The sequence below is a fragment of the Chelonia mydas genome, chromosome 16, assembly GCF_015237465.2.
Source record: "Chelonia mydas isolate rCheMyd1 chromosome 16, rCheMyd1.pri.v2, whole genome shotgun sequence".
Taxonomy (NCBI): Eukaryota; Metazoa; Chordata; order Testudines; family Cheloniidae; genus Chelonia; species Chelonia mydas.
Window position 1 is genome coordinate 15,399,520 of NC_057857.1, and position 23,307 is coordinate 15,422,826.

General features: G+C 39.5%; 1 protein-coding gene and 2 long non-coding RNA genes across 5 annotated transcripts in view; 1 reads left to right on the plus strand and 2 right to left on the minus strand.

Moving 5' to 3' along the window:
* MED27 (mediator complex subunit 27) overlaps positions 1–23,307 on the minus strand; it is a 173,480-nt gene that overhangs the window by 116,266 nt on the left and 33,907 nt on the right. The window lies entirely within an intron of this gene.
* On the minus strand, positions 1,661–3,604 carry LOC122463113. The gene is made up of 2 exons (XR_006286126.1): positions 3,468–3,604; positions 1,661–1,918 (listed from the first exon to the last, which is right to left on the minus strand). It is a non-coding gene; the product is annotated as an uncharacterized LOC122463113 (long non-coding RNA).
* LOC122463112 lies at positions 9,352–9,821 on the plus strand. The gene is made up of 2 exons (XR_006286125.1): positions 9,352–9,400; positions 9,661–9,821. It is a non-coding gene; the product is annotated as an uncharacterized LOC122463112 (long non-coding RNA).

Genomic DNA, 23,307 nt, shown 5'->3' on the forward strand with positions numbered 1-23,307 from the left:
ACCCAGTATCACTGTCACCAAAGCTGTATGGAACTATGGAGTACTGGAGCTTGTGACTTTGCATTGGGAGTAAGGAGGGAGGCTGTAGCTAGTTAAGTGGGGAGATTTTCGCTCTGTGTAGGTTTGTACAGAGTGACAAAAGAGGGCACTGGAGGGGTTTGTTGGGGAAAATTTACTGGTGCCGAAGATGACCAGGAGCACCCAAGACCCGCTGCTGGACAGGAACTCTATCCAGGATTCCTGAACTCTGACTCTAGATGCATTGTTCGATGTCTATATTTTCATATTGTGGTACCACTGGGCCTGTAGGTCCTCGTGTTGGATGTAAACCTTGTTTTACCGCTCTCCCTGTTGTTTTTCTCCATTTCATTGTACTATTCTGGTGTGTGTAAGTTTACTGGGGGTGGAAAGGGTTGGAACAGGTGCCCCAAGGATGGAAGAGAGTTTCCCTGCTGCGTTGCTGAACACACCTTTTTCTTGGCCCAAGCCACTATAGTTACATTTATATAATATGTAAACTGCATGTGGTGATACCCCATATTTTAGCCCCCATATGCATCTCTGAAATTGTTCTGAAAAAAATCATACAGTTCTCAAAACTGTCAAGTTGTCTAGAAACTAAACTGATACCTACCTAGAAACACAGGTACAATCCAGTGGCATAAAGAAGAATCCCTAGAGGGTCACAAGTGCAAAAAAAGTGAAGTGAAGCTACCACAATCACCTCCAGAATTCAAGGGATGGGCTAGAGCAGTGGTTCCCAAACTGGGGTTTGTGAACCCCTGGGGGTTCGCAAAATGTTACAGTGGGTTCTCGGGAAAAAATTTCCTAATGACAGACAGAGCTCTCCATAGGGACCCCGGGCAGCACGGGGCCAACAGCTTGGAGCCCCTGGACTTCCAAAGGCTAAGCAGATCAAAGCAAGCACATCTATCACACTGAGTAGATTTAAACTTCAAGATTCCTTATAAGAAATGGAAAGGAAGCTGGATTTTTTTTTGCTGTTTTTAAATTAAATAGGCAGCTAGTGTTGTTTTCAAAATTATTACAAAGAACAAGTTTAAGCTTTGTTGTAACGTACATTGTTTGCCTGGACTGCTCAAGACTTGAATGCTTGTGTAGGAGGAACTCTGAGTTGGCTTCTTAAATCCCTTCATGCTGTTTCACATCTGATACTTCTTGATGAAACGTAGGAGCCTTGTCTTATAACAGGCTTATTCAAAGTGATACAAGCTACAAACGTGAGATCTTGTAAGAGAGTTGCCGTTTTCATAATGTAATAAAAATACTGTCATGATAAATAATAATAATAAACAGTGTGTAATAAGCATGTCATAAAAACAAATGTTATTTCCAAGATCACTGCTTTTATCATTTATACTCAGGTAAAGGAGAAAATCCCCGGAATATTCATTTTTAGGAGGGGGTTCGCGAGACTTAACATTTTAGTGAAAGGGGTTCACAGGTTGTTAAAGTTTGGGAACCACTGGGCTAGAAACATTCAGCAATAAAGGAAAGAAGAAGAAATCTGTGAACCTGAGTACATTTAGTTGGTACAAACGGTGTCACATCCACCACTTCTTAGCTAAATATGCAAGTGATCATATTTCATGTTGGTTTGAGATTCAAAATGGTACCATTTTTAATTGCTTACTTTTATACATGGTACGTTTATATTTGTATGTTATTCTTAATGGATAACCCTACTATCCGCTGAGCTAAAAATCATTCATACACAAAGAAAAGCCATGTTCCCTTTTTAACAAAGGGATTCTTCTTGAAGGGGAAAAAAGGATCTGTAGCAGAGAAAACAGGTTGTTAAAACTGGATAAGGATACAATTAGCATCAACCTTCATTGCTACTACGGTTCCTTAAAAAGCCACTGGAACTTAGAACTGAAGACTCTTCTCTTATGCCCTGAAAGACCAAGATAAACATTTTCCAAAGCCCTAGAATGAATCTTTGAAGTCACAGGCTCAGGTGGCAGCTGTAGAGTTATAAAGAATGGTTTTCTGTCTTGGTAACAAGGAGATTTTGATGTCCTTGGAAGACAGAAAATCTGAAGAAACTTCATAAATGGTGTGCTGCGAAGAAGGGCTGAAATCAACTATTTATATTAAAATGTCTAGCCGCATTAACCTCAAAGCAGCAGTTAAGCAGTATACTATGATCTGCAACCTTCCAGGAGGACTTCATCATTACAGCACACAAACCATTTACATGAAGGGAGGGCAAAAATGGGGGGGCCAGTTTACATCCCATTTTCACCTGAAAGGACAATCTTCACAGGTCACATTTTTAACCGTATTTAAGCACCTGGCTCCCAAATCAATGGGAGTTAGGAACCTAAATACTTTTTAAAATCTGAGCCATAGTCCTACCTGTAACAAGTCTAGTGGGTACCTCTGTTGCTACTATATTTTTGGTGATTAAAAATAATTTAACGATTATTTTAACTTCTTTAAAGTGCTTCTCTCTATCTCTGGTTGCTTTCACAATAATTTAAATGCACAATGCTCAAGAATAAAGCCCAGAACACAGATAATGAACTTTCAGCAAAACAAGCAACAACTCTTCAGCCCTCAATCAATACAGACCCCCTAGCCACTTAAGAGGAAAAAAATTAGATGAGCTTTGAAATGTGCCAGGAAGATTAACAAATGCAGATTTTGGTAGGCCAAGAGAGATGGGGAGAAGAGCTAATGTTGCAGTAGCATATGTTGTCTCCCACAAAGATTATGACAACCTGGCTTTATTTACTCTCTGGGCTTGTTATACACACACACTTTTATTGTATTAGTTAATATAATTACACAGGAATAACTCTGTGTGTGGACACTCCAGGCTGGAAGAAGAGTGGCTTTTTCTGGATTCACTTATATCACTATAAGTTACATTTGTAGACTTCCACTTCTTGAGTAAATGAAATTTTCAGGTAAACATTACTTTTTTTATTCTTCAATACGGACAGGTCCTATAATGGGATCATCATCAGTCTTTACTTCAGAGTGGAAATAATAAAAAGGTTATTAGGATGTAACCTATGTACATGAATATTTAGAGAGAATATGTTGGAGTTCACTGAAGTGCAGCACCCTTTGGCCAAAGACGCATATGGATGACCACGTGGCTGCCCAGCATATTTTTTCATATGGAGCACAAATTTCTCTGCCTCTGCCTGAGACACCTCTACTAGTTTCAGCAAACATGCTCCAAACAGCTCTGCTTTATAGCTTTTATACTCCAGAGACATTCATCTTGAGATGAAAAGATGTTGATGCTTTCTTACATTTGATGGCAGAGTTCCTTGGACTTATGGGTAAGGCTAAATTTTTCTTATGCATATTATTAGTAAAAGCCATGGACAGGTCACGGGAGCGGGGGGTGGGGACAAGTCATGGAGGTCTCTGCTAGTCATGGTTTCCTTGACCTCAGTGACAAAATCATTGCCCTACTTATGGGTTACCTTGTATATTTTAAGTGTCCTTCTCACTTCCAATGTGTTCCATGCTTCTTCCTTTGGATGAGACAGCCTGGGACATAATAATGGCAACACAATCTCTTGAAATTCATGAAAAATTAAGATGACTTCAGGAATAAAAGCTGGATTCAGCATCCACATCCATTTATCAGCAAGTAAAGTGTAGAACTGTGACTTAATGGAGAGAGTTCACAACTCCAGGATTCATCTGGTTATATGTAAGAACAATGCCATGCAGGTGAACCTTTTTACATCTTTGTGCCATGAGATCATTTTTCTTCATGCTGAGTCCATGATGCTGGTTATGGCTGATATCAATCCGTTTTTGTGCAGACTTTCAAGCCGATAGCAAGACTGACTTTCACGAATTCCAGGATACGTTGTACCTTTGCACTGAAACAGGCCTTCCGACATGAGAAAAAGTAATGCTTTGCACTTAATTAGGACATTAACGACTAGAATTTGAGAGAACAGATTATAAAACTGCAAAACTGTCATTATTTGGATACATTCTAATGAAAACTCATTTTAATTCATTTTCAATCTAAATTTCTGAAGATTAAAATTTACTTTTATACAATAAAGTCTGTGCAAAACTAATCTAGACTGTACACAGTGGGAGAAACATGTGGCCAAGATACTCAGAAGTACACAGTGATTTGGGGTGCCTCAATTTTTAAAGGCCCTAACTGAAATGACAAAAAGGGCCTTTATTTTCAAAAAGTGCTAAGAACCCACCTCTAAAAGTTAGGCCATTTAAAGGTGCCTCAAAATTGGGCACCCAAAATATCAGTAGTCACTTTTGAAAATCTTGGCCAAAAATTTCTCAAGCCTTCAAAGAGTTAAGTTATGAATGCTTTTAGAAAGGAAAACAAAATCCATCAGGTTTGATTGATAAAAGTGTAGTTTTTAACTAAAACTGAAAAAAGTGAAGCTTGGTAACATTTTTCCCAGCATAATTTGCTTCCTTTGCTTTTTCCCCACCGGGCTGCACATAAATCAAAGAAATGTTAAAGAGGCCCATATATCACAAACTGGCATTTCAAAACTATTTACAAACTCTATAATAGTCAGAGCATGGAACATATAAAAGTGTGACCAGGAAACCTGAATGTAAGTGAAAAGGCGTTCCTACCTTCCATTTGGGGTTAATTAAATTTGGAAATAACTCTTAATTGAAAAGTTAGGATATTTAATAAGAATCCTGATAACTCAGGATGACAAAAGAAAAAGGAAACAAGTTAATATGTGCCCCCAAACAAAAATAAACAGGTTTGAACAACTTGCCTGCTCCATGATTAAGCACACAAATCTAAAAACTAAACAAGAAAAGGATGCTTTAATAAGGTTTGAAATAAGTGTGCAAGCATAGCTGACATTACACTTGCAGAAAGATTACAGTACGAAATCGTGATTGTGAAAAAAAACTCCAGTGCTTAACTGCATAGCTGTATTAAATTCTCAAATCCCGAGACCTAAGTGCACAACATGCTACTTTATATAGATGAGGTTTTCTTAACAGCAGCAAGTTAAACAAATAAGAATCTCTTCTCCCCATTTGAAAGGACAGGACTGGATTATAAAAAAATTAGCTGTCCATCTGTTAAAATATCACACTCAGACTAGGGAGTGCAAAAAGCACAGAGATGTTTTACAACCAAATCCAAAAAGTACAGTAGTCTGAACTGGTGTAATAAAGCCATTTGCTTTGCAAAACCTCTTTCATTGCACAGATTTCTTTTACCACAGCACAATGAGTAACAGCTATGGATTATGTAATCCTGACTTCTGAGAAGAGATCACATATTCTTACCCTTATCTGCAACACTTGGGTGAATTAACTGATCAGAGAAACTAGAAAGAGTAAGGAAATACAGCAGAGTACAATTTAAGCTAAGAAGTGCTTACTCAATATTCATTCACTAGTTGACTGAAGTTACCAGTATCTTATATGTAAAGAGCTCAGATACCATAGCAATGGGTATAGTCCAAGACACTAAACAAACAGAAATAGAAGACAGTCACCACCACCTTTTGTGGGAGGGAATCAGAACAGTTTGTTTTTTCCCCTCTACTATTCAAGACTTTCTGCAAGTACTAATGATTTTTATGAGTACATGAATGGAACATGCTTTATATTATTTTTCATGGGAAATTATAATGGTATTATAGGGTAACAATTAACCCACAAGATTAGGAGCCTTTAAAATGCCCTGAGTCATTCATAGGTCTAATGAAAATCTGGCTTAGTGCTGAGTAAGCAACATATAAGAAACCACCAGCTATACAAAAAAAAGTGTTAAAAAAAAAAAAAAAGAGGAGTACTTGTGGCACCGTAGAGACTAACGAATTTATAGGTGCCACAAGTACTCCTTTTCTTTTTGCGGATACAGACTAACAGGGCTGCTACTCTGAAAAAAAAAAAAAGTGTTAGATCTAGTCTGCCATTTGCTTTCAAGGTTTCTATTTAGCAAACAATGTGTGTTTCAAATGACAGAATGCAGTATTAAAGAAAGTGAGCACCCAAGTCAGTAATGACCTGAGAAAAAGGCATCAAGTTGCCACATTATCCTGGAGAAAAGGAGTACTTGTGGCACCTCACAGACTAATAAATTGGTTAGTCTGTATTTGCAAAAAGAAAAGGAGTACTTGTGGCACCTCAGAGACTAACCAATTTATTAGTCTGTGAGGTGCCACAAGTACTCCTTTTCTTTTTGCGAATACAGACTAACACAGCTGCTACTCTGAAACCTAAAATTATCCTGGAGGCCACACTACCTGTAACCACATATCAGTGTACTATAGACAACCAATTTTATTTCTAGTTTTACTGCAATAGTTAAAGGTTTTTACAAAGCAGATGCCTTTCCTCCCACACATCAATTAATTTGCAAATGCACTCAGGTTGTAGAAATAATGAAGTGCTGAATGCTTTTCTATTGGCAAGTTTTGCTATCAGGAGGTGGATGCTGTGGGCGAGGTGCTAAATGTGCTGCTGCTATATGCATGCCAAAGGAGAGATACGACACATGAAACCTGGGTGACAGCTAACAGTGCACACATCAATTATTTTATTTACCCCTTCCCCACCACCAAGAGAAAGAAACACGATCCAAAAAAAGCTTTTTACTATATTTATCTAGATATTTATAACATACTCTTTGCAGTGACATCTGAGATTTTTTGCTGTCCCAGTAAAAGTTTCAGATTTGGAGACCAACATACAGAAGGAGAGTGATTTACTCATTTCATAACATATATTGTCAATTACATTTTTTAAAAAAAAGTTACCTTAAAAGAATACTAAGGTTGCAAAGTCAAGCATTAAAAGGTTGCCCATGCAACCAAGCAAGACGGGGTTATTTAGTCCTACTTTTTCAACTCCCAATTGGTTTCTTAACTTTGAATGAAACTGTCACTGAACTGAACTAGTTGAATAAACTGAAATGAATACAATATTCTTTCTGAACCTACAGAAGTGGCTACTGCTGTCAAAAGCTGGTTTAGCATTTTAACAAATTCTGTTTCCAGTGTTTAATAAGTGAGTTTCAAATCTCTGAACTGGTGTGACAAATATGTACTACAAAATATTATTTTCATTATTTAAATTATTTTAATAGATTACAGTAAACTTTACAACCTATGTTAAGTCCTACTAATTTCAAATTTAAATTTAATAGGTTTATTTTTAAAAAAGAAAAATTGTAATTAAAATATCTAATTTAAATTAAAAAATCTTTGTTTCTAATTGTTTTTTTTTATCTACCTTGCTTCTGCTGTAGGGCATCACTTATCTTCTCAAATATGGAGCCTTCTCTTCCTAGCTCTCCTTCTCTCACCTTGGCTGCTCTGTCTCCTGCCTTCCCCTGTCCTACCCAATGCTTCTTGGGTGGTTCCCTGAGGCTTTCCCATGAATCCTTTCTAAATACCTGCTTTGTCACCTTTATTTTTTTTTTCCTTCTTTCCACTCTCCATTCCCCACTGTCTGCAGGACAAGTAGGAAGAAGTAGCTACTTCTAGGCCCCAACCAGCTAACCCACTGTCCCAAGGTGCTTCACCCTGAACAGGCAGTCATTAATGACCCACCATAGTACCCTGTCTGCAAAGGATATGCTTAAAGCCTTGTCAGCCCTGGTGGGTACACAGAGACATAGAATTTCATAACAACTTCACAATATTAACCAGAATTCATAAATTGTACAGACAAATTCCCCGCAATGTCATACGCATCACAGTATCTTAGTTCCTCCCAATTTAACAGATGGGGAATTGACGCATGGAGATTAAAGCCAAAATTGTCAAAAGTATCCTCTAATTTCAGGTGCCCAATCTGAGAAGCCTAGGACCAGATTTTTCAGAATATTTAGCATTGTATTGAACTTTATAAATTCAGACCAGAGCTCACACTGACTTTAGCTGCAGTTACAAGCACTCAGCACTTCTCCATAGATGTCTCAAGTTGGGTAGCCAGAAATGAGCAACACACAGTGGACACCAATGAAAATTTTTGTTTACATGACTTGCCCAGCATCACATAGGAACTCTGTGGCAGAGGCCTGGATAGAATCCAGTTCTCCAGGTTGGCATTCAACTGCCTTAACATGAAACAAACCTTTCTTCTTCCAGTTCTCCACCTCATTCACTACATACCTTCCAACTTCAGCAAACAAATGAAAAAGGGGTCCTACAGACAGCAGCTTCATTTACAACACAACCCCGACTTATGGGCAGAGCAAGGTCCATCCTGTGCACTGAATGAGGCAGGGATTGTGTGGATAACATAGTATGGGATCATGCAATTAAAAATTATTAAAATGCACAAAGGAGCCAAATTAAGGTTGCCATTCAAATTTTGGTGAATTTTTTCAGGGATAACAAAAGGCACATGGGTGATCCCCTCCAAATATAGAAACATACAGACCTAGACAAAACACCAGGGTGGATAAAAACCAATTATTTAAAAAATTTTTTTTAAAGAAATCAGATTTTTTTTATTTAAATCAGATTTTTTTGATAAAATGCTTTTTGAGGAAAAAACCTATCTAAAGATCGTTTTAATTAAGATATAATGTATCTCAAAGCTATCTCATCATGGAATAGGAACTATAAATTCTAATTCTATATTATGAGACAATATATTCATGTAATGTTTAAGGAAATTTTTGTAAATGAGTTCTAATAATTCATGGATTAGGGACCCCATTTTATGGGGTTCCAGGGGCTTCTGTATAGATTATTTAGGTTAATCTTTCTATCTACCCAATGGAACTCAGTGTTCAGTCTTGAAGATACCTCAGAGATGCTTAGTTTTGCAGTTCTCAAACTGTTATCCAGAGATAACATGCTTGTTAACAGTAAAAATGGTTTTAAATAAATAAATAAATATATAGGTGAGAAATAACAGACCTCAACCCTATTGTCCCTCTGCAAATGTGTATACACAGAGTCAATCCCTTACCTCTCTCTAAAAGTGCTAAGTTTCAAAAAGTTCAATGAACAGAAGATCACTGGGGGCGGAACAGATCTGCACAAGGAGAAGAAGTCTGGAGATAAATGTGAGAAGGGAGGGACAAACAGTAGAAATCAAAAGTGAAACGTTTGAGCAGCATATTCCAAAAGTCTTGAGGTCTTTCCGAGTATAGCCTTCGTTGATTTGAGATCTACCATGCCATTCTCTCACTAGAAGGGAAAACCTATAACGGCAGCAGGCTGTAAAAGAGACCCAGTTTGGGAATATTTTAATGAAGTTCCTCTACCTGTGGGTCAGACAGACATGCGTGCAAAATGCAAACAGCACAACAAAGAAATGCAAGGCCTGGCTGCCCGAATGAAACAACATCATGAGAAGTGTTCCTTCTCAGGAGGAAGCTGCATTGAAGATGATGAAAGGAACATGTCTGAACATGCAGGATCTTCAGGTTGGTAAACTTTTTTATTTCATACTTTTTTCTTAAGGACAGCCTGTCTTCCTTTTGGACTATTCTTGAATTCTCATGTTTGAGCAAAAAATATAGTTGTTACTCTATGGTTCTATCATTTTAGATGCAGTTGTGATAAAATAAATAGCTGAAATAGGCAGATCTTCCTTTTACAATTTCATCTTAAAGTAGTACTGAGTGTCAGTGAATGCAATGAGTAATACTAAATGAGCAGTACGGTAATAATAATTAAATAATAGGAAAATCCATCCTCAACATACAGGATTCTGAAGGCTATCCACCATCAAGATCACCACCATTTTCTATAGTTTCAGAGTTATTTGCCAATGATAGTGTTTCAGTCACATCATGTAGGTCACATAGCCACAGTAAATCACCTGTAGCAAAAAGAAAAAAAAAATCCGTCATCCAGAAACAACCATAGGTAAATTTGTGATAAGAACCAGCAGATTACAAAAAGAGGTAATTGACGAAAAAAATTGCCCGGTTTGTTTATGCAATAAACTCTCCTTTCCGTATGATTGAGAACCCACACTTCATTAACGTGGTTCAGTCATTAAGACCAGGATACAGTCCACCCAACAGAGCAGATGTCGCAAGCAAATGAAAGAGAAATTGAGCAGTATGCAAAAGGTCTAGAGGGTGAAATTGTTAACCTGAGTCTTGATGGGTTGCGCAATGTCCACAATTATCCCGTTGTATGTGCTTGTGTGACAACAAAAGGGAATGTCTTCCTTACAGAAACAACTGATACATCAGGAAATGCACACACAGCAGAATACTTACATGAAGTAGCAGTAAAAGCTATAACAAACTGTGGAAAAAAAATTCAAATGTCTAGTACGCAACTTGGTCACAGACAATGCTGCAAATGTACCCAAGATTAGAAGAAATTATTTAGAAGAGAGTCCCAAGCTAACAACATATGGTTGCAGTACTCATTTGATACACCTCCTAGCCAAAGACTTCAGTGTTCCAGAGATAAAGGCTAATGTTGAAATTGCAAAATACTTCCATAACAACCACTTTGCAGCAGTTGCTCTGAAAAAAGTGAGAGGAACCAAGCTAACTCTCCCACAAGACGTGCAATGGAACTCAGTCGTGGACTTGTTTTGAGCACTAGATCAAGAACTGGCCTAATCTGATGACAGTTTGTGAACAAAACCATGAAAAAAATAGATGGCACTGTCACAGCCAAAGTTCTCAACATTGGGCTTAAGAGAAACGCTGAACACATGCTGAGTCCCCCGAAGCCTATTTCTGTAGCCTTGAACAAAAGGCAGGGAAATAGCTGGTTTACTGCTGATGCTGTTGAAATCTGGAAGGAACTGAGTAAGACCTTAAAAAGAGAAATATGCAATGACAGAGTTAAATTACAAGCATTAAAAAAAAACGAATGGGACAAGCACTATCTCCAGCTCATTTTCTTGCAGATACTCTCAAAACTCAGCACCAGGGTCAAACCTTAACTGCTGAAGAAGAAGAGCTGGCTATGACATGGACATCCAGCAGTCATCCCCCCATAATGCCAACTATAATAAACTTCAGTGCTAAGGGTGAACCATTCAAGAAATAGATGTTTGCTGATGATGTTTTAAAGAAAGTCACACCAGTGAACTAGTGGAAGTCACTTAAGCACTTGGATTCAGAGACTGTTGAAGAGATAATCTCGCTTTTAACAGCAGTAGCTTCTTCTGCCCGTGTAGAAAGAATATTTTCTTCCTTTGGACTAATTCATTCCAAATTGAGAAATCGTTTGGGACCTGAAAAAGCAGGAAAGCTTGTTTTTCTTTTCCAGATTATGGACGAACAGGAAAATGAAGGTGAAGACGACTGAGCTAGCTGCAGAAGCCAATATTTTAAGTTTCTCATATAGACCTGGCTGACAGAGTCAATTTACTTTTTGGGTTTTTTAAAAAAATATTTCATCTAACTATTTTAGTTAAAAACAAGATTTAACAAAAACAAACCTGATTTTAAAATACTTGTTTAACTAAATTCAAAAAATTCATATGTTGTTTTGTTAAAATATTATGTTTGCTGTTGAAGAAAAAAATCCAGAATATGTAACATTGTTGTTTTAGTTAAATAAAACAATTTAAATGTCTGTCTGGTGATGTTCTCCTCCTAATACAGCATGGCAAGAAAATCCTCCAAATATTAATGATTAACCTGTTGAATAGGAGATATTTATGAAGTCATTGGGAGGTGAACTATCTGCTTCAATTACCTTTGGTAAACGAAATAACCAAACAATCATTCATTTTCTGATATAGCTGTAAAACTAATCTGAAAAGTTTTCAAAATAAATCACTTAAAAAATGTATAGTGTGTACCTTTTAAAAATGAAACCTACATCTATCTCTGAGTTGTGAAGAATATGTATTAAGGTTCTAACAACCAACAAGAATGCACTTTTATGTAGAAATCCATGATTAAATAGAGTCTTCCTGACTAGTGATTTAAATCATGATTTAAATCAAATCCACGCTGCAAAACACCTATATGCATTTCCCTGCCTCAGTTTCCTCACCACTTTTGAGCATTAGTCATAGTCCAAGACCACCACCAACTACACATCCCTTTTCCAAATCATGGGAGTGTCTCTCCCCCTCTTATACAGCCAGCTTCCTTCTTTCTAGCACTTATATGCTACTGTGATAAGCACTATAAAAAAAGACCATGAAGAAATTAGGAAAGGAAGATTATGTAAATTAATAATTCTGTGTTCAGTGCAGCGTTTGGCTGATATGCATGTGTGTAAATAAGGCATGTGGTAACACACTGAATGATGAAAACAAAACAAAATATTGAATAGCTACTCATTCATCGAGCATTGTCCATTCCTGTGTACTGAATGAGGGAGAGATACAGTGGGCAAAATATACCTTGTAATCATGTTTTTAAAGACATTTAACACGTACCCAACAGGGGGCCAATTTAAGGTTGCATGTCCAACCTTGCCTCCTGATCTCCTAACTTCTTTGCAACTTTTGTTTTTGATATAACTTTTAATAATGGAATTTAACACAGTTTCAATTTTAAGTTTAAAAAGTGAAAACTAACTAAAGTGGCAAAGAAGCAAGGTGATATACTGGTAAGATTATCAATCAATTTTATATCAACTTACTGTGCTTTACCATTTCAGCGTGGTTCTGTACATAAAAATCTTCGTAGTTTAAAAAAAAGAGACAACAAAAACTTTTTGGAAGTAAATATTTCTCTATCGTGTTTACAAGGCAAGCACTGAATTTGCTATTAGTGCAAAGAAGCTAAGAAATGAAAACGGCTAGAAACAGTCCATTACCGTTGTTTACTTTCTTTACTTTTCTCAGCTTGGACAAACAGCATGCAGTTGTAAAAATCATAAGTAATCCAAATGTTTAAAACCGCCTCACTTTTAACAGGCTAAAATGATTTTAGTAATACAGGTAAGAGAATTTGTATTTTAAAAATACATTATTTTCAATCTGACCTTATCCCTTTAAAATTTTTATGGCATCTTTAGTTCCAATTTGAGATTTTCATATGGGGCAAGTGAACCTTCTTCTTCCTATATTAAATGCAAGACACTTTCTTGATATGATCAGTAATATTAATAATGTAATAGTACCAATTTCAGAAGCAGCACTGTAGCATCACATGCATACCTACATGAATGGAAATGAAACCATGTATATCATTGCAACTTTTAATACATTAGGGGGGGAAAGCTCAAGTATTTGATTTTTTTCTTTCTTTACCCTACAAGCACATGACCTTGTCATCCCTCACCAACTAACACGAACATATCTGATGCAAGACAATATGTGCTCCGCTTTATTGGAATCAAAGGAATAGAGGGGAAGAGAGAATGCTTCGCAGGGCCAAACCCAAGTTGATAAATACTAAATCTGCACATATCACAGTGTTCAGCTCACTGAAGCAGCACCCAAAAAGCACAAAACCCCAAAACACTCAAATGACCTGTACTATCCTATTCACAACAAAATAATTCCGAAATAACACAAACACCCCATTTAACTAGTCCTTCACTCAGATATCCCCAGAGGAGATTTAGCTTAGAGACTCAGCCAGTTTTAAATTACTATGTCACAGTTAAAAACAAAGGGAAATCCTAAACGATTACTTTTACTGGATTGCAAAGTAACTGATATGCATTTGATTTTTCATGCATCAGCCGTCCTGCAGTACCAAGGAACATCCAGGCACTTCTCAATAACCTAATTACCACTTAAGCCTCTTCCATCTGAGCCACAGACATTTTAGTTCTTCATTTAAAAGGGAGCCCTTCTTATTTTCTCACACTATACAACTAGTAAATACTGAGAAAATCTTAAAAGGAGCAGAGGAAGCATTGATTCATCAGTGTACCAATTTAAGAGATTAAGCCTTCTTGCCTTCTGTACTTAATTATTAATGGAATAAATAAAAACCATTTATCTTTTGCTTATCAGCAGTGACCATCACAAAAGAGAGGTAAAAAATTCAATTACATTAATGTGGCTACCCACATTAGTTTCTTTGGCACATTCACTACAAGGTAAATCACATGTATTAACAACCAACAATTACTCCAGTAATACTGAACAATTGTGTGGGCACCTTGTGGAGTTTTGCATCTGCAACTTGGTGCTCCATCGCAGCCCAAAGAGTTATATTTCTTCCACCAGACAGGAAATGGCAAGTGACAGTGGTTTCAGCTACCTATTCTCTCTTCCTTACTGGAAGTAGTATTCCTTTCAGAGTATGAACATCTGTCAGCCACCTTCAGAGAAATGTCTTTGGCACCTAGAAGGTCACACACATCTGAGTGGAAGAAAGTGGCTCTTTCTACCCTGCACTCTGCCACAGACTTGGTGTGACCTTTTGCAAGTCATTTAGGTCCACATTTTCAAGATGCCACAGATTTTGGGTGACCATATTGAAACACATTAGGTCTAATTTTCAGAAGTGCTGCGCACACACAGCTTCCACTGACTTCAACTGGAGTTTTGGGTGTTCTGAAAACCAGACCCAAGTTATCTCAAGTTTGGGAAGAAAAACAAACACATACCAAAAAAAAACAGTGGCCTCTTTTTGGAAGTGTGGATCTAAGTGACTTGCCAAGGGTTACAATAAGCCTTTCCACAATTTTGAAAGTGTCTATTTCCTTACCTGTAAAACAGGCATGATGTTATTAGACTGTTGTAAGGTTAAACTTTATTAATGTGTTTTAAATGCTTAGAGATCCTTGGATGGAAGATTCTATTATAAATGCAAAGTAGCATTACCCAACACATGAAACATATACACAGAACTCCTCCTTGGCACAAAGCTCCCCATTCTGAGTACCATTGGCACAGACAGCCTGAAGGAGTTAATTCAGAGCTTAGGGAGCAGAAAACCTCCAGCATCCACATTTTTGATAGAGATGGAAATCAACTTAGAAATGGCTGACTTGGAAGCTCGCTCTTCACTTTCTCAAGTCAATTAAGTTTTCCTAATATACTAAACTCTTACTTTTATAAATAACACATCTAGTACCAGAAAGTAAAGCATTACTTCCTTTACATTCCTAGGAGACACAAAGGCCTCTGCATGCTAGGATTTCCCCACACCGACCCCTCAGATTTCCCCTTATTGCACTGACCCAGCTTCCCTAGTTGCAGCAATGGTGGGAGTGCTAGTGGCCATTGGTGTTTTGAGCACTATATCACATAGATCTCCTCTGAGCAGAGGGAGATGTGAAAAGCTTAAAATGCAAAGAGCTGCCTGGACCCATGTCTATACTGGAGCTCTCATCATTGCTACCACTAATGGAGCTGAAAAAGTGGTAGCAATAGTGGAAAATTATGGACCAAAAAAAAAAAAAAAAAAAAAAAAATCAAGCGTAGACGCCCTTCAGTCCCTCTGACAATCCCTTAATGCTGTCACTAAGGCCTACAATAGTGGCAGTAGTAACCTAAAATGACTATCCCCTGGCTTAATGTTACTTTTCTTCAAAAAACCAATAGAGATGTCACCAGTAGTTGAAAATCTTTCAGATGCAAAAGAAACTATAAGGAGTCCAGCCTTCCTTATATTTCAATTAAGTGTTACTTGCTACATGTTGGGAGTAACTTTTATCTTAGTCTTTGCCTCCCAGTAGTGATGATGTCAGGAAGAGAATCAACAAATTGCAACGTCAAATCTGCTCCCAAGAGATCTGGTCTGTGCAGGAGCAAAGAAGGACTGGCCATCATTTTCAGGGCCAACTTCTCCTTGAAAAGGTTGTAGTCAGTAGGATTAGGACAGTCTTCTCTCCCCTTATTCTCTGTAGTAACTATGAAAAGTAATAGCCATAAATGGAAGGCATATACCAAGGGGCTATTCTCTCCAGGGTTCAAACAGCATCAGGCTTGTTTCACCAAAAATTGACTGAAGGAGCTGTCCTAACCGTAATTTCATACAGATGTGGAGGCAACTGAATCTGGGACATCCTACCTTCCCCATAAATGCTGAAATATCTCTGGCTTTAAAGACAATTGCCCAGAATTTAGTTGATGCCATATCAAAATCCAGGCAGATTTGCCAAGTATGATGCAGTAAAGGCATGTAGTACCCAAAGCAACACCCAGAACAGGAAAATACTGTCTGTTCCTTTCACATTTCTTTCACAATGCAGTGATAAGCCATGGTCGATATAGCAAGATCAAGACAGCATGAGTGTCAACACTGCATCACTTATGCTGACCCTAACAGTCCTCCAGCTGCTGTCCCATACTGCCTGACACTTACCGCTCTGGACACAACTGTGACCATCACTGTCCAGGAGTCAGAGACCGGAAGGCCTCCCTCCCCTTTAAAGCCGTGCAAATTTTTTAAGTTCCTGACTGTGCAGCTTGGCAAGCACACCTAGCAGCTCTCTACTGGTGTGTGCAACTGCCCAGCTGACCGTACTGTGTACGAACTCCGGCTTGGAGTATTTCGGAGATACTGGATCTTCTGGACCTGTGGAGAGAAGAAGCTGTGCAAGCACAGCTCCAGAACAGCTGTAGAAAGCAGACATCTAAGAGCAGATTGCACAGGGGATGCAGGAGAAGGGGTATGAGAGGGACCAACAGCAGTGCAGTGAAAAAGCAAAGGAACTGTGTCAGGCATATCAGAGGCATGCTGCAGACCTGCCGCTTTTGCAAAGAGCCACATGTCCTGCTTGGCGGAGACTCCACTATCACACTGGACACCTTCAAGGAGCCCAAGTCTCAGGCCCCTGGCATGAACAGTGAGGATGAGGTGCGAAATGGGGGACATGTGACCAAAGGATCCAGCTATTCTGCGAGCCAGGACCTGTTTGAGACTTCACCACAGTCCTGTCAGTCCCAGCAATCAAGCATAGGCAAGCTCAATGCAGGAGAATGAACCTTGGGTAAGTGTGTACTTATATTTCCAATGACAATGATGTACTGACGGCATCCCCAACTTAACAGGACAGCTGCTGACTTTTCATTAATTTACTCATAGTAGCATCGTTATCTGTTTTTCATTCCCAGCAGAGTTAGGCAAGGGGGAGGGCATCTGGAGCAGTTTATGTATACAGGGATGTCCCTTGAATCCTCCTGAGAAATCTGAATGAAAAACTTATATGGAAGTACCCAATAATCCTCTCCCAAAGGTTACTAGAGATGACTGCCTTATTTCTTCCTCCACAGTAGAACACTTCCCTTGCCAGTCAGCAATAACTTTGGCCGGCACCATTGCAGTACACAGGATAGCAACATACAGGCCCAGGCCGCTTCAGGTGCTAGCAACAGCTATGCTCTCTCTGCCTGTTACCCTCAGGAGTGAGATATCAGCTAAAATCACCACCGCTTGTGGAAAATGGTGCCAGTGTTCAGTGCCATTGCCCTATAGTCATTGTTTCATACAACGGAGCAATTCCCTCCTCATTTTCCTCACTCCTTGTAGGCCATACTCACTATAGTTTATATTGTGAGTAGTGCCATGCACATGCACTTCAAAGCAGACGTTTCAATAAATATGTCTTATTTATAACTTTAGGGAAGTAAGGAAAGGACATTCTGAATCTTAATGTTCACTTTTCCACTGACTATACTGGACAATGCTACCTTCTGGGTGTTTTCTCTGCAGCTGCTGCTGTTGCAAACTTGAAAGGTTCTCCCTCCACACCTGTGAAACACTTCAGCCAGATGAAGAGGAGAAAGAATACTGACATGTTCAATGAGATCCTGCAAGCCAGTGCTGCATTAGATTGTGAGCAAAGGGCCGAGAGGGTGAACACTGCAGACAGCATGGAGAAGGAAAAGCAGACAGGTCCCAGAGTCCCAGCAGGAAAAGGAGAGGGAGATGCATCAGGGTTTTTCTGGCAGCAAACGGAGATGTTACAGACTCTTGTGGGCCTACAGGTTCAACAATCACGGGCTCACCTCCCTTTGCAATCCATGGAGAACTCCATTAGAGCACCTCCCTAAACCACCCCTCAACATTCTATGGGTCATTGGGGGCCACATTCTTACTCCTACCACTCCACACCAGGGGACATGAAGGACAACCCCAGCTTCACATACAGCAACTGAGGCTTTCACAAATCAGTGCACGTGTAAGTAAAATAGACATGAATGGTCTTTCCCCTTGTTGTTAAATTATGGAACAAAACTTAAGTTTTTAATGTATTTGCTTTTAAATTGCACAGATTTTTCTTTCCACTAGTTTTGTTATTGAATAAAATTCTATTATTTGGAAAATAGTTCATCTTTATTAGTTCACAACATATGCTTCAGAGTGCCTAGCAGTTCTGAAAGCACCCACTTCTTGTTACTGTACAGTGTGACACAATTCATAGGATCAGTGACAAACAGTGTAGTAATCATAAATGTTCAGCAATCACTGCAAAATTAAAATGCGGGCGGACTGTTATATTCAGAGATGTACACCAAACACCACACAATTCCTAGCATGCCCCAAAACAGCAGAGCCGGGTGGAGCACAATACACCATAACACATTACTGTGGCTCACCTTTAAAGAGCCCTTTCAAAGCCTCCCTGAGCTATATAGCTTTGTGTTGAGCTCTTTCAAACATAGGTACTGGAACTAGGTGTGCTGCCCCTGGCTTGAAGTGGTTTTCATTATATACAAGGTATACAGTTTGGTTCAAAGGATCTCAGCACCCCCACTATAAAAACTGTTCCAGTGTCCCTGTTTCTAATAGCCCTTGTGTCTGGCTTTTCAAACTCAGCATACAGCTGCTCCACCTCCACTCTGGCAGCAATTTTCCCCCCTTTGCTTCAAAGCTATTATGCAAGACACAGTAGGCAGCTATAACCATTGGAATGTTTTTTTTTCACTGAGATCCAGTCTTGTGAGTAAACAATGCTAGTGTCCCTTCAATCTACCAAAAGCGCATTCAACTGTCATTCTGCAACTGCTTGGCTGGTGGTTGATTTTCCTTAGTGTTGTTAAAGTGGCTGGTTTCATGAACCAGAGGAGAAAGGGGTAGGTGTGTCCCTCAGGATTACTATTGGTATTTCAACATCACCAATGGCAATCCATGAGTCAGGAAAGGAAGTCCCTGCTTACAGCTTTCTGAACAGTCCTGTGTTCTTAGAGATGCGAGCATCATTCACCTTCCCTGACCAGCCAACACTGATGTTGGTGAAGCATCACCGATGATCCACCAGCACTTGCATAACCACAGAAAAGTAGCCCTTTCTGTTGATGTACTCCATGGCAAGGTGGGTTGCAGAGGCTCTGTGAACATCACCAACAACCGTGAACTGGTTCTCACTATGACCCTCTGCAATCTGTCCTCCAAGCAAACTGTCATGTTCCCCACTGATTCAGTTCTCCTTACGACTCTGCAAATACTGGAGGATCCTAAGTCTTGTGCTTGCAACACTTATGACAACAGTGCAGTGCTATGCAGGCTCCATGCTTCTGTCAGAGATGGAGGGCTGTGTGGGTCTGTAAGACATTTTTAAAAAGCACAACACTTATGGGATATATATGAATTATGGGATGGAGACAGTTGCACACTAGGAAGTTGATTCCTTGCTCCCAGTCACCCCTGAATAACTCATTTCTGTCCCATCATGCATTGCCAAAATTTCCCAAAAGACAATGTGCTGGATTTCGGCAGGTTGCACACTGGGGTCCCTACCCATGGTGCACCACACTGTGCATCGACAAAAGCGCTCCTGGTGAGCATGCCCAGTGCTGACACAAGGACCCAAGTATTCACATGCACATGATATACCAATTGTAGTGGCTTTATGCCAACGTAACTTGCATCAACTAAAGTTTGTAGTGTAGACCAGGGGTCTGGGGCCCCCTGGGGGGCCATGAACAGGTTTCAGGGGGGTCTGCCAACCAGGACCAGTATTAGACTTGCTGTGGCTCAGGGCAGAAAGCCAGAGTTCCACTGCATGCGGCTGAGGCCTGGGGCCCTGAGGCCTGCCACCTAAGGCTGAGGCAGAAGCCTGAGGAACTTAGCTTCACGGTGCCCCCTGTGGCATGGGGCCCTGGGAAATTGCCCAGCTTGCTACCTCTTAACGTCGCCCCTAACTTTTATATGCAGAAAACCAATTATGGCACAGGTGGGCCGTGGAGTTTTAAAAAGCATTTTTGGGGGGGCCCTCAAAAAGAAAAAGGTTGAGAACCCCTGGTGTAGACAAAGCCTAAGTGAAAGTTTTAAATGATGCTTTAAAATAGTTGAAGACTTGTTCATGGCACACTAAACAGGAACAATTTAAAACCATGGAACAGTTAGTAATTTACGCTACTGAGCCCAATGCTTGGATAGTAAGGAAAACAGATGGCTATGTAATATGGACCCATGAAAAACAACAGGCACAAGGATGCTGCAGTAGTAAGCTGGAGTTGCCACGGCAGCCACGGTGAACAAAGTTGTATCATTTCAAGATGACATCAAGAGCAGGAGAGAACATACAGAAGACACAGGCAGTAGAGAAGAATATACTGAGAAAAATGGCAGGCAGATGGAAGGTTGACAGAGTCGGCATGGAAGAAATTAGGGGGGAAGATAAACATGGAACTCTCAGTGATCAACAGGCTGGACAGTGCATATCTGGGGTGGGCTGGACATGTGATACAAATGGGAGAAGGATGACCAGCAAAGAAAGCCTGGAAGGAAGAGGGCAGCAAGAAAGGATATGGGAAACCAAGGATACGATGAAAAGACATTGTCAAGAGAAGTTTGAAGCAAAAAGGACTGGAATTTTAAAACCTATGAACCCGTGCCGTGGACTGGAAAGAGTGGTGAAGAATTGTAAGCACTTCCAATTCTATATAAAAGGGAAAAGTAGTCAAGAAGTGAAGTGATCAAGAGAGGCAGAGAACATTACAGTACGAGACACTATTATATTGTGAATTTATTTCCAGAACACACAAGTATGGTTTATTCAGGCTTTTTGTAAGATAACAGCTATCCCACCATAATTTTGTGAAATAAATGAGTTAATATGACTGGCACAAGTAGTTTTCCCCTGTTGATTCTCCACCATGCAGAATGCCTGTGAACATCAACTATTTAGGCATACTTTTAGCTCAGCTTTAGATGAGAAGAGTCTTCTGAGCATACAGTCCATAGTGAAGGCTCAAAACCATGGAGATGGCACAGACTGCAACTGGACAGCATTAGCACACTGTGGGTTTTGTAATTTTTGTTTTTAATTCTGGCAGACTTATTTAATTGGACGGAACACAAACAACATTTGCAGAGGAACATTTCCAACTGCATTCTGGAGCAGACAAGCAGCTGACTGGTTTCAGATGTAAGTAATATTCCAGTCCTTAAGAACCTAAGTAGATACGATGGGCTTTTTCAATGCAAAGAGCAAGAGCATGCACACACGAGCAAGAGATGGATTCCATGGCACACGTGTAAGGAGATCAAACTGTTTTCATTTTTGAAAACTTTTGAATTTCCCAGGTCACCATAACTGAATGCCAAACGTTTAAAAATTCTCAAAACTTAAATTTGTAACCTTTGGGAAAGGCAGATCATTGGAATACCTGAAAATAAAATGTACAAACGTTCCTAATAATGGCACCATGGATGAAAACATGGGTTTAGAAGCAAGCATGAGGCCTTTTTTTCCCCCTCTGCAGCCCCCATAAGATAAAAAAATATGGTGTAAATGAGGAGAATAGTATTTGACTTGGATAGAGGAAGTGAATGCAGCCTCCTTATCTGTACCCCATACCATCTGAAACATGAAGTATCGGAGTGGCCACAGAAGAGTAAGATGTATTCTGTCTTCTCAGAAAAAAAGACAGCTTTTTAAAAAATCTGCAGTGAAAAAGAAGGATGGTCTAGTGATTAGGACACTAGCCTAGGTCTTATGAAATACAGGTTCAACTCCCTGTTCGGACAGACTTCCTGTGCGACCTTGTAAAGATCTTGTGTGACGTGTCTTTTTGTGCCTCAAATTCCTATCTATGAAATGGGGATAACACTTCACATCACCCCATGAGGTAGGGAGGATAAATACATTAAAGGTTGTGAGGTGCTCAGGTATTGTCAGCTGGCCCTGGGCACGGTAATATAGCAACCGAATGAGCTCGGCTGGGCACAATAAACCCTCACTAAGTGACTGCGCTTCCTGACTGGACAGAAGGGCCAAGAGATCCCTATTTAAGCCTGGCAGCAACTGGAGCACAGTGGCTGCTAAATGCATTCTACACCCACACCTGTGCCAGACCTATCTGTCCAGCCCTTGGCTTGCTCTGAACCAGCCCTAGTCCCTGCCTACCTCTGACTTCCTGATTCCTAACTCCTGGCTCTGATGAGTGGCTTGTCTCCTGACCATGACTCCAGCTCAGTCCTCTAATTCTGCTCCACTCACTAAGCCAGACTCCTGCTCCAACCACTAGGTCACACCATCTACACTTCGGTGTGTCACAGATATTATGGTAATGGAAGCCACATGAGAGAGAGAGAGAGAGAGAGAGAGGGAAACCTTAGATGTAGGCAAGCTTTTTTCCAAACAATGGTTAAGTATGCAATTCTCACATCACTACACCAACATCCATTAGACAAGACAACAATCTTCATCAGGGTTAATTTGGTCCACTAAACAAAGCCAATCAAGTAAACCTTTAGCAGAAGAAAGTAATAAAATTGTTGGGAGAAAGAAGAGATTTTATTCCCCATCAGTATGGAAAGTTTGGATGCCACAGTCAAGACTAAAATAGGACTACCTTCTTTAAAACAGTTAGATATAGTTTATTCACTCTCTACCATTAGAGGAAACATTACTTGTCAGAATGTCCCCTTACGAAGCTGCAGCAATTTATGAATAGAAAGTTCCACTTCAACTCAAGCCAGATTTTAGAGACAGATGAAGGAAGTTAATCTGGTTAAGAGTGAACAAATATTTTAGCATATGAATGTAGAGTAGAAAGGGATATCAGTCAGAAGCTGTTACAATTCAAAATACAAAAGGATAAATTCATAAGTTTCTAAAGTACCATGATAAAATACTATCTGCATTATGCTACAGGTTTAAAATGAATAGGGTAGCCTTCTAGAATGAATCCACGTTAAAACACACTCAATTTGTACAGGAACTGACAGTACTCATTTTTAGTTTGCAATAAAAATGCATACACCACTAAAGCAGAAAGTGTATTTTTGTTTCCACTAGCCATTGGGGGGCCGGGGGGGGGACGGGACGGGACAGTGTTTTGTTCCTGAAAGAGTATCAATCAAATAGGGAAAAAATGAAATCAAATTAATCATAAATGAGATGCTTTCAAAATACAACTTACTTCTTCTGGATTTAAAACTTCTTGTTACCAACCAAACAATTAAAAGAGATCCTACAAAGTAATTACCAGCAAGCATATTCATAGGGGTTGGCCTGCAATGACAGCTGCCACTGGTTA